We start from the raw sequence: 15699 nt of genomic DNA on the forward strand, positions 1-15699 counted from the left end.
CTGTTCTCGTGGGGAGAGGGAGCTAACGAGGAGGGATTATCCTATCCTGACCCCAGGCCTTCAGAGGAGTTCCCAGAAGGGCTATTTTTAGTGGTAGCTGCTCCTCTCTAACTTACCCAGGGGAGGAGCTGCGGTAGTGGAGCGGACGCTGAGCGCAGACAAGCCTCGGGTTTTCCGCGCATTGTTAAGGATGAGGGGGAAGGTAGTAGAGGCAGCCAACTCCCCAGGCAGAGGCCGCCAGGTGGGCGTCTGGGAGGCCGAGTGGCCCCGCCGGACAGCGGCGGGAGGATTTTGTCCACGTCCTGAAGAAAGTCCCCGGCGGCCGGCGGCAGCCCTCGCTGGCTGGTCCCGGGCGCGGGGTGGTCTCTGCAGGGGAGGAAGTTCCCGGCCACGGCGGCCTGCGTCACAGCGGACTGGGACCGCCGAGTGGGCTGGCGGGCGGCAGCGGCGACCCCGGGGCCGGGCGCTGGGCGGCGCTGGCTGCCGCTGGCCGGGCGGCGCGCGGGGCGGCGCTGGAGGCGGCTCCGGCCGCGGCCGGGGAGGCGGAGGGGAGGAGGGCTGCGGGGCTGGGGCGTTAGCTGCGTCCCGGCTCGGAGCCCGCGAAGAGGACTAGGAGGAAGGCGCCGCCGTGGCCGCGGCCGCAGTGCTCCGGGCGCGACAAGCCATGAGCAGCGGCCCCGCGGGCGACCCCGCCGTCGCTGGCCGTCGCTGAGCCGGCCGGGAGACAGCTCGCCGTTCCCCAGCGCCCTCCCCAGCCGGCACCCTCGCGCCCAGAGGTAAGGGCGGGGACCGCGGAGGGATGGAGAGCGGCGGCCCGCAGAGGACCGCGGGCTCGGTCCGCTAGGTGCGCGGGAGCCAGGACGGGCCCCGCCTGGCTCGCGACCCTGCCTTCTCCCTGCTCTAGGGCAGGCAGAACGTGGTCGCCCGCCCAACGTGTGGTCCTTGGAACCATCCGCTGCTAGGGCTCAGGGACCCGCCAACCCCCTACCCCAGCCATCCCAGGGCAGCCCCAGCGCCCGGGCGAGGGACCCCCGGCGCCAAGCACAGTGCGGCAGGTTCTGCGGACTTGGCTGGGGGCGGGGGTGGGGGGGCGAGGGGGACAGCTGGTGTAGGATGAGAAGGAAACGCGGCCACGGCCGGGGGCCATCCTCGTTCTTCCTACCTTAAAAATCCCTGAGACCCTAGGGCCTGTCCCTTCTGATCTGCTCTCCCCTTGCTACCCCTGAGCCCCTGAAGTTAGCACTTTGGAGGAGAGGAAGGAATTTGAAGGTCTCCGAAGGGAACGAGAGCGCGATGTCTGCTCCTTTGCAGGACCAGAGGGAAGAGCGGGTTTAGCCGGATCGGGCGGGCCCCAGAAGCCAGGTGTCTAGGCCGGCGGTAGAGGCCAGGACCCGCTGCCTTCAACCAAACCCAGGCTCGGCGGTCTTTCCCTTTGCAGCTGGTTCCCAGCAACGAGGTGGTTCTGGATGGAGTTAGCAACTCGGAACCTTAGGATGTGCTCTGTAGACGCTAATTCCTTTCTTTTCCCTCTCAGCTAATTCTTCCCTCCCCCACCGCGCGCTTGCCGGTGTACATCAGATTACACTTCCTCCAGAACCTCGCACCGTACCTAGCTTTGAACAACCACAGACACCTAGCCCACATCCCGGGACGGATATTTCAGAGTGTTAAGGCCAAACTTCACTTGGTTTCAAATTCTTTTTCAGCGTTTTCAACTCCCAGCAAACCAGTTAGGAAACACTTTCAAGTCCTCATCCTCCTTAAAGTAAAAAATATGAACCAGTCAGTCCTTGTGAGAGTGCTGGCGCTGGACAGAGGGAGGCTTGAATGACCCCATTTAATGCAGCCTTATGGGGGAGGAATAGATGAAGGAAATAGCAGTCCTGTTTTAGTCACGTACTTCTTACAAGCCCTTGGTAATGTAAGAAATGGAGCCTTAACCAGTGGTCACATTTCCCTACAGGGTATGTAGAGGTTTACGAAGGCATACATAGGCTTCATAATGGACAAGTCAGTAAAATGCCATCTAGATGAGAGAGGAGGAAAAGTGATGGCACCCTCTCACCTGGCACAACTCGGCAAAATCGCCAGAGCCAATCAGCTTTATACATCTATACGTTTCCTTTCTTTATTTTTTAATGATTTGTGTAAACCCAAAATGTAAGCTGAACCTCCCAAAATTGGCTCAGATTCATAAACCATATGTTGGATGTCTGGACATGGATAACAGATTAGATGTATATAACTCGATGATATTTTCATTTCTTCTGACTTGCTTAAATAGGGAAGACCAAGGTACAGGTGTAACCCTGATTTACTTTACTTTGGAGTGATTAACTTAAATACTGTCTTGAGGTCAGTTAGTTTGTCTGCTTTTGAAGGGGAGGTGGGGAGCAGCTTTGCAAGGGTGAAGACTTTTCATGGTCCTCATAATGGATTGACCACAGATAGGGCCCACCAACCCAAGTGGTATCAGAGGTAGCAAGCATGTTTAACAATTTTCTTATTAATAAAATTATCAAAGCCTTTGTTAATGGTACTAATCTCTTATTTCTCAGATTGACTAAGCACTTTGTTTAATGAAATGTTTTTAGAAGGGAATGCTTTCAGTGAAAAAAATGTATTAGGGACTGTGAGAAAAGACTAAGGACTAAGAAAAGAATGAATAATTTTCCACTTATATGAAATTTATCTTTTAAAAAAAACGAAGTTAGCCATATTTTTAACTCCTAAGGTGTCCAGTTTTTACCAAATTGTTATGATTTTTCAATTTAAGTTATAGTCACCAATAACATTATAATAGAGCCCAAGTTTAAAAAGAAATGGTGTGGAAACTTATTTTGCCAAGCATTGTGTTAATGATTTAATATGGTACATTACTATAATATAGTCGAGCTGCTCTAGGTACCTAACATACATTATCTCAGATTCTTATAAGAAACGCTTAAGGTGGATGGTGCCATCCACATTTTACAGAAGAAGAAAGAGGCTTTAGAGTTTGTGACTTGCCCAAGAACATACAGCTAACAATGCCTGAATGAGCCCAAGCCTCTTTAGCCTTAAAGGTATACTTTTCTGTTATCCAAAGCTGCCTCTTTTTTTCCTACACAAATTTATTAAATTACCATAACAACTAAATGAAGAAACTAAGATTGAGGAAGTAAAGTCACCTGTCCAGGGTTTTCCATGTAATTAGTATATAGCGAATTCAAATTTGGAATCAGGGCGATCTGTTTTGAAAACCCATGTTCTTGCCACTGATCTCTATTAAATGACTGATTAAGAGTCTAAACTAATGGACATTTCACTCCTACTCATCAGCTCTTCTCATCCACGTGACAATGATGGTCTCATGGGCTGCAACACACTCCCAAGATTTTATACTCAATCCCTGGAGTGCTTGCTGTATCTCCAGCCCCGGATCACTGATGAAAGCATATTGCAGCCAGTGGGGGTGACATTACTGTGGAGGTATCCTTGGATCCACTTAATTTCTCTTAAAATGTAAATCATTCCAGATTGGCATGGGGAAAAGAGCATGGCCTCAAGATAGGGAAAGCTGGTATCAAATTCTGGCTCTACTGCCCAGTAAGAGTGCAAACTAATTGACCTTACTGAACTTCTCTGAGCCCAGTTTTGTCATATATAATGGGGTTAATAAAGCCTACCTAGTTGGATTATTGTACAGATTAAATGTAGCAAACCATATAAAGGACAGCTCCTGTTCCTAGTAGGTGCTCAGTAAATGGTGGAGAGTAATACCCCTGTATCCTAGCACTGACTGAAATTTCTGCTGTATTTCACTTTCCGTGTATTTAACATGCATACAGTGATTAGTCATTGCTATCAGTGATTCACTCTTCAGCTTACAAAGGTTAATCTGGTTTTTAGCATCTTTAACTTTTGAATCACATCCTTTTTTTTTTGTAGTCCTGACATAAATATTTACTCACCTTATGTAGTTTTTCCTGTGCTCCACTCTGCATATTTTTTGGAACTTTATTAGCCATATTTCAGTGGATTGGAATTTGTAATTTTTGGCGAACATACTTTCCTGTTTTCTGCCTCTCTTGATTTCTCAGCCTTGCTTATCACTCAAGGCCCCATGACAATCCCAGTATCTTCCCACCATACACCTTACCCTTGACCAAGCCTCTGTCAGCTAAAATTCTGCATCTTCTTTAAGGTCCAGCTACCTCCTTCCTGAGCCCGTATACCTTCCATTTTAAATCCTTTGTCAGTTCCCTTATAATTCAGACATGTACTCCTAATTTTATTTTATTTGCTTATTTTTTTTTGCTGTGGAAGATTCGCCCTGAGCTAACACCTGTTGCCAATCTTCCTCTTTTTGTATGCGGGCTGCTGCCACAGCATGGCCACTGACAGACCAGTGGTGTAGGTCCATGCCCAGGAACTGAACCTGGGCCACTGAAGCAGAGCATGCTGAACTTAACCAACTAGGCCACTGGCCCTGGCCCTCCTAATGCTTTTTTTTTTTTAAATTAACTTTTTAAGTTATTTGCCCAGGTAATATCCTGTAAGACTATAAACTCTTTGAGGACAGGGACATTTTTCTATTTCTTTGTATTCTTTGCTTAGTATGAAACATAGATGTTTTCTGTTTCCTGAATGAAAGATGAGTCAGATATTCTGAGAGAGATCCTTACCCAAATTATTTGTCTCTGTTACGTGATAGTGGCACCTTCCTCTCTATTTTGAGACTTGTTCATACCAGCCTTCTCCACCAATTTAACTGGAATTACATTTACTGGAAGCCCATAGTTCTTAAACAAAGCCTTGGCCATTAGGTACCATGTAAGATAGCTATGTTTCATTAATAAATTGCTCCTGTGGTGGTATAATAACCTCGTTAGGTTGCAAATAAATTAAGCATGTACATCAACAGTATTTGAGTAGTTTGTCATTTTAGACGGGGTAATGGTCCAGATGGATTTCTTTAATTAGGAATAGGATTTATTTACCTGAGGGAAAGGAATACCTACCTTAGAGACAAGGTTGAGATAATAAGCAAGGAGGATTTCAAACCCCTTTGGTTGGAAATAGGACTAATCGTAGCACAGTGTGGAGGCTACAACTAGAAGTGCCCTTCATGAGAGAATTAGCACAGGAAAAAGACCCAGACATTCTCACCACAGACGTGAGAGGTGGAAAAAAATAAAGGAAGAGGTAAAAGAAATGAAGCACAACTATAATACTGTATGACTGAGGCCTGCTCCATATAGGTCCTTCCTGGACTATAGAAATAGGAAAGAGACTGTGGGGTCAAGGTGGGCAAGGGAGGAGAGAAACTAGTGTGGCTGTGATCATCTCGTACGTTAATGCACTCCCATTTGCTCCCAGGACTGGCACAGAAAGGCAAGAGGGTAATCTCAGAGCTTTGCTTGAAGTCGTTTGGCAAGAATATATTGAAAATTTCCTAATTATTAAAAGTAGAGAATGACCGAACTCTTTTCCAATATCAGGCATGAGACAAAAAAAGAACCTGGGCTACCTACTTAGAAGTATAACACACTGTCACAAGTTCTGGGAGTGAATTTAGGATCATTTTATGGTGTTGGATGGGTGTTCTCTTAAAATACAGTTCTATAATCTATGGTGTATCTAACTGTGAATGGCAGTTGGTAGAGAAATGGTAAGATGGGTTCAGAAAATGAATAGGGTTCAGAAAAGAAAAGAATTGGCAAAATTGAAAAATCAGTTTTAAGAAAGATGTTTTAAAGCTTAAGGAAGTAACTGAAAATGTTCCAGATGACTGAAGTATTTTGAGTCAAAGGAATCCAGAAATATATGTTGTTTGAAGAACCCTTCTAAGGACTTGGAAGAACCAAAGCTATTCCCATACTGGAACAGGGTGGGCAGGTAGAGCAAAGAGAGACATTTGGCTGAGCCAAAAAACTGCCCAAGGGCTTAAAACACTGGAGAGAACATAAGGGAGCTCAGAGAGAAGTGTTTCTCAACCTTTTTTTTTCATTATTACCCTCCCTCCATGAGCCTTTTTTAGATAAATTGTAATATAGTAGTCCTCCCTCATCTGTGGGAGATACATTCCAAGACCCCGGTGGATGCCTGAAGCCGAGGATTGTACCAACCCCTATATATACTATGTTTTTTCCTACACATACATACCTATGATAAAGTTTAATTTATAAATTAGGCACAGTAGAGATTAACAAAAATAACATAATAAAACAGAACAATTATAATAATATACTGTAATAATAGCTACCATAGATCTTAGCAACTTCAGCATATGATTTTTTTTCTTTCCTTATTAAGTCGAGAACTTTTACCTTTTCACTTAAAGGAAGCACTTTACAGCTTTTCTTTGGAATATCTGAATTGCCAGCATCACTACTCTTGTGCTTTGGGGCCATTATTAAGTAAAATAAGCGTTACTTGAACACAAGCAGTGCGATACTGTGACAGTGATCTGTTAATGGAGATGGCTACTAAGTGACTAACGGGGCAGTAGTGTATACAGTGTGCATACACTGGACAAAGGGATGATTCACGTCCGGGATCGGGAGAGGGCCAGATGGCTCAAGATTTCGTCACGCTACTCAGAACGATGTGCACTTTAAAACTTATGAATTGTTTATTTCTGGAATTTTCCATTTAATATTTTTGGACCAAGGTTGACCGCAGGTAACTGAAACTGCAGAAATTGAAACTGCGGCTAAGGGGGGAACTACTGTACCACAGATACACTGTATATCTGTTTATGTACTGTAGTCTTTTGGCAGGCTACAAAACATTAAGATTTTTTTCTACCCCCCAAAACGAATTTTCGACAGGGACAAGATTGCCGCTCCATTGAGGGCACATGGTGTAGCATGATTCGATATGATGTTCGAACATCACACAAGAGCCATATGGAACTAAAAAACATGAAGAAAAGTCAATATATATATTTGTATGAATGCACATGATACCTTAATTAACAAATTCTCTGGAATTAGATTGCTTTCTTTTTTTGCCAGTATAAAAAAGCATACTTATTGGCTCTTACATTGAAATACATAGGTAAAAAATATAAGGCTTCTAGTTGTCCCAGTTCCACCTTGGCAAAATTATTAAATTCATAAAGTTATCTTCTAAAACCTCCTCTAACTGCATCCTTTGGTTTTCTGGATGGGAAGAGCTTCCGAAACTTTAAATGCTCAACATCCTTTATTTGTTTCTGTTATACTACAAAGACTCTGATATTAGCCAGTCATTCTTGTGACTGGTCAATTATACATGAGTATAAATTAGTTTGTCTTTAATAGATCATTTGTACTTCAAGCCACTTATTTATAATTATGAAACACTATGTTCCCTATCAAAGAGATTTTGGTTCACGGCAAATAGATATTTGGGGAGAGTGGGGCCTCTGAAGTCATTCTTAGATTTTTCATGTTCGGTTCCTTATCCGGTTCCCTAGGGAGAATAAGCCTGGGCTTCTGATGTCTAATCTTGGGAGTTCCAAGGATTAGAGGCGGTTGGCTTCTTTATTAATTGCCTTTTTTCAGCATTTGGAGCCTATCCACCCTTGCATGCTCCCTTCCCCCAAAACAACTCATCCTCATCTCCTCCAGCTTTTATTTTAACTATATTGTTCTTTTCCCTTTCCTTTACCTTCAAACCTCCAGTAATGTATTTGTTTTTCGACATCTTTTCTCTTTGTTTGATTTTTGGAGCTGCACTGAAACTTCCCTGAGGGCAGAGGCCATATCTGTCTCGTTGGCTTCTGTACTCACAGCACCCGCGCAGGGCCTGGGACATAGCTGCTCGAGACAGAGTTGTGGGATAAATATTTAATGATATATTTTACGGTAACATTTCTAACCTACAATCTTGGAGTGTATCCATTTCCCTTTCTATTATTTTAAATTCTGGTAATGAAATTTGATAGTGTAATTAGAAGTTATCCTTAATAGGGTCATGAAATATGTACATGGAAATATTTCTATATGTGTTTGGAAATTAGGAGCAAGTATTATATAAAATATGAAGTCAGGACGTCAAATAAATCCTAGGCAAAAGTTACTAAATAACCTAAATATATGAAAATCATGGATTCTGAGAGTTCTCCCTGTGTATTTGAAGAACTCATCAAATTGATAAAAATTGCTAACTAGTCTTTCTCAAATATCTCTCGAAGTTTATGAAAATTAGAAACAGCTTCAAATATATTTTTTTTAATGAGAAAGATATAACATAAATCCAACTGCTGGAAAAATACTACACAGGATTATTAAGCTAATAACATCTTGATTTTTAGAAATAACTACAAGAATAGCTTCATTAGGAAAACATTGTCAAGCTAATTTGTATTATCTCCCTTGACATTAGCAAGGTCCAGGATAATGTTCTTATCAGCAAAGTTAAGAAATACTGTCCAGCACACACAACTTTCTAGTTAATGCACAGCTATGTGAGTGCCTGTATCCAGAAAGTGATTAAAATTGAGGAGCTAGTAGCTGGAGGTGTCTAGAGTTTGGATCTGAGTTGAGTGTTTAAGCATTTTATCTAAGGATCTGGATGGCATAGAAAACATGTATCTGATATTTCTATAAGCAGCTCCATGGTGGATAGAGCAGCTTGACATTGAAGCAAAGATTGGAAATTAGCTTGGCAAAATAAAATGAAATAAAAATGAAAAGATAAGATCGGGCACATTCACGGTGGTATGGCCATAGACAAAAAAGAAAAAGAAATAGCCAAAACTAAGCAACGAAATTCATTTAAGGAAAGTATAGGGTCATACCTGGAAGAAAAATAAACAAACCAACTACACAAATATACTAAATTTGTTTTGGTTATGTTCATTTCTGTATCACCAGTATTTAGAATAGTGCGTCACATGTAGCAAAGGATCAATAAATATTTGTTGAGTGAATAAATGAATGAAATGCAAGATGGAGGAAGACTAACTATATGCCATTAGGGCAAAAGTAAAAGTATTCCTAAGGAGATGGTGATGGATAACTAGCAGACTGAATAGACTGTTAGAAAAACTTTTTGGACAAATCGTTTATAAGCATATGTTAAAGTTTTATTTCAGTCTTAAATATAAGAGAAAAGGTTTCTGGTAGGTCACTTCAAAAATTCATTCTTACAGGGGACATTTTATAAGAATAATAGATGGTTAGATATCATTTTTAGACTAGATAAAAAATATGGGTTCAAGGTTACTAGACTCTTGACTAGCAGTTGACAGTTAACTGGGTGGCTCTGTGGCTGGTTTCGAAGGACAAATCTTATCCTCATTCAGTATTATACAGGAGGCTAGCCAGTGTAATAAGGATGAAAAAAATTAAAGACTTAAGACTGGGAAGGAAGTAAAAGTATCTCTCCTTACAGACTTGGTGATTAGAAATTAGAATTCCATATCCTAAGGAATCTACAAAGCAACAAATAAAAAATAAGCACCACACTAATCTCTAATTGATGTGTGGGTATTTGAAATTTAAAACAAAATCTTAGAAGTTAATCTGTTGACAGCTGCTGTTTCAGTCAGTCCTTGTGCATGAATGTAAAGAAGCTTTTCCTTATCCTGAAAGGGTATCTAATAACAGAATTACATTAATAACATTTTACCTATCAACTTTTTTTTTGTTACTTCACAACTTTCCCCATAATGTGATTGCAATAAACAGAACAGCCTACTGTTGACCTAATTGAGGAATTAAGGAGCAAATCAATTAAAACTAGTGATTTCTCGAATCCCTTTTACTTGTGAATGCCATATCCTGGATTATAGGAGAGGGAGCAAATCTCTGGTGCTACCTAGATGCTGTCTAGTGTGTATCAAAAATGTTTTGGGTAAAAAAAACCCGTTCCTTTTTTTTTTTTTTTTTTGGAGGAAGATCAGCCCTGAGCTAACATCTATGCCAGTCCTCTTTTTGCTGAGGAAGACCGGCCCTGAGCTAACATCTATTGCCAATCCTCCTCCTTTTTTTCCCTTTTTCTCCCCAAAGCCCCAGTAGATAGTTGTATGTCATAGTTGCACATCCTTCTGGTTGCTGTATGTGGGACGCGGCCTCAGCATGGCCGGACAAGCGGTGCGTCAGTGCGCGCCCAGGATCCGAACCCGGACCACCAGTAGTGGAGCGCGCGCACTTAACCACCAAGCCATGGGGCCGGCCCCCCTGTTCCTTTTTTTATTGCTTCAAATTTGGAACATAAAGCAACATTATAAAATATTGTCAGATAAGAATATAGATGCTTAATGATAAGAGAAAGCCATATTGTTGGTTGGCTTATTAACTAGTAACAACTAAATCAGAAACTATATAAGAAATATCAGAATTTTAATTTCTGTAGAGGCCAGGAATCTCTTATTATTCTGCCTGTTTGCTTTCAGTTATATATAATTTTGAAATACCAAAAAGCACAAAAGCAAGAGAGCTAATTGCCCTTTCTGAAAGAACACATTTGGGTTGAGTGGGGAAAAAAATAACCTTTGGTAAAATGTATAGTAAGTAAATAATTTTACAGCCTCACATTGAGAAAAGGTCATCTCAAAAGTAATTGTTCTTTCTAGTTACCAGTTATCTATTCTATTAAGCTACTTTAAAAAATAATTTTATCTCAATATGTGTTTTTTATTTATCATATAAATCACATAAGCTAAACAATGGTGGATGACAATATTTAAAGTGTTAAACTACTTTTTAAGATAGGATTAATTTTATAAAGCATGTTATAAAGCAATGATTATAGTCTTATTATTTGAATTTTATGAAGAACAAATTATGTTTACATATAAATATGATACACAGGTTTAAACTATCATATGATAGTATTTTGTCAAAGATTACTCATTCATTACCTAATTTTAATATTAGTCCCAGGCTTTAAAATTAATTATCTTGAATTACAATTTGCATTGCCACTTAAAAATAATATAGTCGCTATTCATATTAAAAACTTATCATAGAAATATGACATTCTGTTGTTTCACGTTACTGCAGCATTGCCTGAAATTTACAACCATTAAAGAAACAGACACTAGTTATAATTCAATGTTGTTGAATATATCTACAAACACTTCAAGTTTTAGTGTAAATAATGATCTGACCTATGAGATAGATAAGGAGTTTATTAACTTCCAATTGAATACGCATCCTGTCAGAGAACAGATCAGTCATGCATGAACTAAAATACATTTAACAGCTTTATTGAGATATAATTTACATACTATAACATTTATTTGTTTAGAGTATACAATTCAGTGGTTTTTAGTATAATTACAGAATTGTGTCATCATCACCATAATTTTAAAGCATTTTCATCACCCCAAAAAGAAAACTGTTCCCATTCGCTATCACTCCCCACCATACTCCCTACTTCTCCTCCTCTGAAGCTCTAGGCAGCCCTTAATCTATTTTCGGTCTCTATATATTTGCCTATTCTGGATATTTTGTGTAAATGGTATCATACAATATGTGGTCTTTTGTGATTGGCTTCTTTCACTTAGCATATATTTGAGGTTCATCCATGTTGTCGCATGTATCAGTACTCCATGCCTTTTTATTGCCAAATAATATTCCATTGTATGGATATACCATATCTTCTTCGATTCATTCATCAGTTGATGGACATTTAGGTTGTTTCCACTTTGGGGTTATGAGGGATAATGCTCCTATGAACATTCCTATACATATTCCTATACATATTTCTGGCCCCAGTCTTCGTTTCTCTTGGATAGATTTTCTAGAAGTGGAATTGCTAGGTAATAGGTAACTTTGTGTTTAAAATTTTGATGTAAATGAGGTGCAATTCTTGCATCATATCCCAAACTAGAATAAAATCAGGGCTAAGACATTTAACTGTCTTTTTAATGAAAATTAACAAAATAGTTTAATTTGTCAAAGTATTCATCATTATCAGGAATGTTAGCTGAACTTTGAATTTTATATAATTCAATCATAGTTTGCAACTAAATCTCTTTAAATTTTGTATTAAAAGTTCTGGTTAAGAAATATAGAAAGGTTGGGGCCAGCCCGGTGGTGCAAGGGTTAAGTGCACGTGCTCCGCTGCAGCGGCCTGGGGTTCCCCGGTTTGGATCCCGGGCACGCACTGACGCACAGCTTGTCAAGCCATGCTGTGGAGGCATCCCATATAAAGTGGAGGAAGATGGGCAGGATGTTAGCCTAGGGCCAGTCTTCCTCAGCAAAAAGAGGAGGATTGGCAGATGTTAGCTCAGGGCTGATCCTCCTCACAAAAAAAAAAATGAAATATAGAAAGGCCTGCTGAAGGCTGACTGGATAGCTCTTTGCATATTTTTTGGTTCCTTATTGTTAGTGACCTGGACACTACCCATTAACTCCAAACTTCCCTTTTGTGCATGTTTTCCTTTTTTTGTGTGGGGTGGTGGGAAGGGGGATATTTTTCATATTCCCTTATTCTAGATGTATGTAAGTGTTTATTAGCTTCTGCCTAGAAAACATGAACTCTGTTCCTTGGAAAGTCTTTTAGCCTTGTTAATTTCCCTCTGGAAAGCGGTAAAGCCACTTTTAAAAGTAAAACACCTTTCTTTGGTTAACATTCTTTCAGGCACTGCTCTTTTGCCGGAGGTGGTGATGGATGGAATATCTTGATAAATTGTAGATTTTATGTGTTTTGGTCTAGTTAGAACTATTCTTTTAATTCACTGTCAGACCTACACCTGGCAGAAATTTCCCTTAACCCTTTCTCTTCATACCCTCGGTAAACCACCCAGGCAGATTTTCCCTTTCCCTTCAATAGAGTGAATTTATTTGATTAAGGAGGTGTTCTCCTGACTCACAAAGGACAAACTCCTGTGACCACTTAACTTTCATTCTTAGAGGTGTCCTAAGCAAGGGGGAAGCTATAGATCTAGTAGGTGCCCAAAGAACTACTGACCACAAAAACGGAACACTGTAAATAACGGCTTCCAGACACAGGCAAATGTACAGAAAACCTTTGAATGAATTCTTGTGTACAATTCTGTTAGACAGATGCAAATATAGATGCAAATATATACACAGACTCACTGCAAGCAAAATACAAAATAACTTAAGACTTCTGTAAATGTTGTCAAAGGATAATTTTCAAAAAGTTGAACATGACTCTTAAATGAATATAGAATGAACATGTCAAAGATTTATTCACCTCCTTGATAAAGGAGCCAGTTGATTCAAAGAGCATTCAAGGAACTATTTGAAAAAAGCATATTAGAATGGCATTACTAGGTTAGATACAAAACTAGGTAATGTCCTTCAGGGCAATAAAAAACATAATGTTTGGAGTTTTAATTAGCAAGTCAAAGAAGGGTGTATTTCCCTAAATAATCCTTGGGTGGGCCAGTTAAACAGTTCTTCAGTATTACATTGAAAGGATATACTGCCCTATCTTTGCTTCATTTCCAAGTTTTGGAAACTTTTTCCTTTAACAATGCATACTTGCTCATCCTAAACTATCTTTTTAAGGGCTTTGGTTGTTTCTTACTAATATAGCAGACATTTAGCCATGGAATGTGTCAAACGCAAAACATTGGCTGTGGAGATCCTCAAACTTAGAACATGGGGCATAGACTTTGGGTTCTACACTTGACTCCCCTTCTTGGGGTTCATTTTGTCACTCAGATATCGAAATACCTCTCTAATCTCATCCTGGGGAGGAGTTCTGTTTTAACTCCAACCCCAAGTTCAACCAAGTCTTAGGACCCAAACTGCTCTCCAAGCTCTCAACTTAGATGGCAAGTCGTCTTAAGCCCAGTAGAATGAGAATCCTTTCAGATGGCTGTTAGACTTTGACATTCAAGTGCTCAAATTGCCGTGTCGCAGCAAAAAATCCAAAGCTCAGGAAGAGAAGCACAAAGGATCTCAATGGCATACATGCATGAAGTTCCTGATCCAGAGGCTGCCAACAGCTCTGCTGCTTTTGAGATGAGCAAGCCTCTGTGGAACCTTCAAGAACCATTACAACAGGAATTGGCAAACTGTGGCCCAGTAGTTTGGGTTTGCAACCTGTTTTTGTATGGCCCACTTGCTGAGATTGGTTTTTACATTTTGAATGTTGTTTAAAAATTTTTAAAAGAATATGTAACACAGACCATATGTGACCTGTAAGACCTAAATAGTCACCATCTCTCCCTTTATAGAATAAGTTTACTGATCCCTGCATTAAAAAAAAAAAATGTATCAAAGTTTTATAACAAACTTCCTGTGAGGGAAAATTCACTAGTAGGCTAATTCAAAGATTTGCTCTTGGTAGGGACATTTTATAGGAAAAGAGAAGGGTTAGAAAAGCATTAAATTTGACATCAGAAGAAAATATTTGGTTAAAGGCCACTAAACTTGGTTAACAGCTGGTCAGCTGCGTGGGTGGTAACTAATTTCCCAGAACAAGTCTTAGTGTCATTAAGTTCATGAGAATCAATTACTCAAGCATTGTATCAAGAACACATTTCTTTCTGGGAGGAGGTTGCAAGTTATATCATACAAACAGATGCAGAACAATTTTGCTTTTACAAGGCAATGTATTGTATATTTTAAAAGCATACACTGGGATGCAGTAAAAGAAAAGTAGGCTCTAGGAATCTTCTGACGCCACACTAACTCTTACAGTTTAATTTAGGACTATACAAATAGGAAGATGAAAAACTTGGAAAAGAGTCAGAAGACCATCACAGGATTAGAGCATTGAAAAACTGAATCTATGTGGAAAAAATGAAAGGAATTGGGATGTTTCAGCTAAGATGAGAAGGACAAAGAGAAATTTAATAATTACTTCTAAGGGTATGAAGGGGTCACCAACTGAATATGAAGAGCGATTGCACATCTCTTTTGAAAAGAGATAAAAGTTTAACCTGCAGCATAAGGATGACATCAGGTCATCAGCCTTTCACAGATTTTCACAGAGGCTGGGTCTTTAGGAGATTTTAAAAAGAGAATAGAGTTGGGGCTCTCTGCCATGGGTTGAATATAGTCTTGCCTGAAGGTTTAGCCAGATAACCCCTTGAGATCAGCCATATATATTTTTTTCCACCTCTTTTTTTTTTTTTTTTTTGTGAGGAAGATCAGCCCTGAGCTAACATCTGCCAATCCTTCTCTTTTTGCTCAGGAAGACTGGCCCTGAGCTAACATCCTGCCCATCTTCCTCCACTTTATATAGGACGCCGCCACAGCATGGCCTGACGAGGTGCGTCAGTGCGCGCCCGGGATCGGAACCCTGGGCACCGGCAGCGGAACCCTGGGCACCGGCAGCGGAGGGCGCGCACTTAACCACTACGCCACTGGGCAGGCCCAGCCATATATTTTTAATTTAAGACTGTACTGGGTGCAAACCACCAGATCTGCTATTCTTTGAAGAGGTTAAAAACCAGCCACTGTCCCTGAGGACTTACTCGGTGACAGAGAGGGTAGGGTAAAAAAATACTCGAGGGCCAGCCCGTGGCTTAGCAGTTAAGTGTGCACGCTAGGCTACTGGCAGCCCGGTTCCGATCCTGGGCGCGCACCAACACACCGCTTCTCCGACCATGCTGAGGCCTGTCCCACATACAGCAACTAGAAGGATGTGCAACTATGATATACAGCTATCTACTGGGACTTTGGGGGAAAAAAGAAAAAAAAGGAGGAAGATTGGCAATAGATGTTAGCTCAGAGCTGGTCTTCCTCAGCAAAAAGAGGAGGACTAGCATGGATGTTAGCTCAGGGCTGATCTTCC

At 40.8% G+C, this 15699-nt stretch overlaps 1 protein-coding gene across 1 annotated transcript in view; it reads left to right on the forward strand.

The window, feature by feature from the left end:
• The first annotated feature begins 659 nt into the window (after positions 1-659).
• The window catches only part of LRRC8C (leucine rich repeat containing 8 VRAC subunit C), a 77325-nt gene continuing 62285 nt past the window's right edge, over positions 660-15699 (forward strand). The window contains exon 1 of the mRNA XM_058538476.1: positions 660-776. The gene's annotated coding sequence lies outside the window, so the exon portion shown is untranslated. The remainder of the gene's footprint in view (positions 777-15699) is intronic.

This window comes from Diceros bicornis, chromosome 4 (assembly GCF_020826845.1).
Source record: "Diceros bicornis minor isolate mBicDic1 chromosome 4, mDicBic1.mat.cur, whole genome shotgun sequence".
Lineage (NCBI taxonomy): Eukaryota > Metazoa > Chordata > Mammalia > Perissodactyla > Rhinocerotidae > Diceros > Diceros bicornis.